Raw genomic sequence first — 955 nt, forward strand, 5'->3', positions numbered from 1 at the left:
TAGCACCCGAGATATCACCAGATATATATTGGATTTTCCCCTGACCCTGAGTGTCCGGCCCCATGAGACGGTGGTTTTCTCGGCCCCTGGTGGTCCGAGGTCGTTCCCGTTGCACAGATTCATGCGCCAGGGCCTCCTACAGACAATGCACTTTGATTTATTGCGCTATCTGTAATAGCACCAGAGATATCAGCAGATATATATTGAATTATTAACTGACCCTGAGTGTCCAGCCCCATGAGACGGTAGTTTTCTCGGCCCCTGGTGGTCCGAGGTCGTTCCCGCTGCACAGATTCATACGCCAGGGCCTCCTGCAGATAATTCACTTTGGTTTATTGCGCTATCTCTAATAGCACGCGAGATATCAGCAGATATATATTGGATTTTTCACTGACCCTGAGTGACCGGCCCCATGAGACTGTGGTTTTCTCGGCCCCTGGTGGTCCGAGGTCGTTCCCGCTGCACAGATTCATGCGCCAGGGCCTCCTACAGACAATGCACTTTGATTTATTGCGCTATCTGTAATAGCACCCGAGATATCAGCAGATATATATTGGATTTTTCACTGACCCTGAGTGTCCGGCCCAATGAGGCGGTCGTTTTCTCGGCCCCTGGTGGTCCGAGGTCGTTCCCGCTGCACAGATTCATGCGCCAGGGCCTCCTGCAGATAATTCACTTTGGTTTATTGCGCTATCTCTAATAGCACCCGAGATATCAGCACATATATATTGGATTTTTCACTGACCCTGAGTATCCGGCCCCATGAGACGGTGGTTTTCTCGGCCCCTGGTGGTCCGAGGTCGTTCCAGCTGCACAGATTCATGCGCTAGGGCCTCCTACAGACAATTCACTATGATTTATTGCGCTATCTTTAATAGCACCCGAGATATCACCGTATATATATTGGATTTTCCCCTGACCCTGAGTGTCCGGCCCCATGAGACGGTGGTTTTCT

Source organism: Nomia melanderi, unplaced genomic scaffold (assembly GCF_051020985.1).
Source record: "Nomia melanderi isolate GNS246 unplaced genomic scaffold, iyNomMela1 scaffold0014, whole genome shotgun sequence".
In the NCBI taxonomy this organism is placed as follows: domain Eukaryota; kingdom Metazoa; phylum Arthropoda; class Insecta; order Hymenoptera; family Halictidae; genus Nomia; species Nomia melanderi.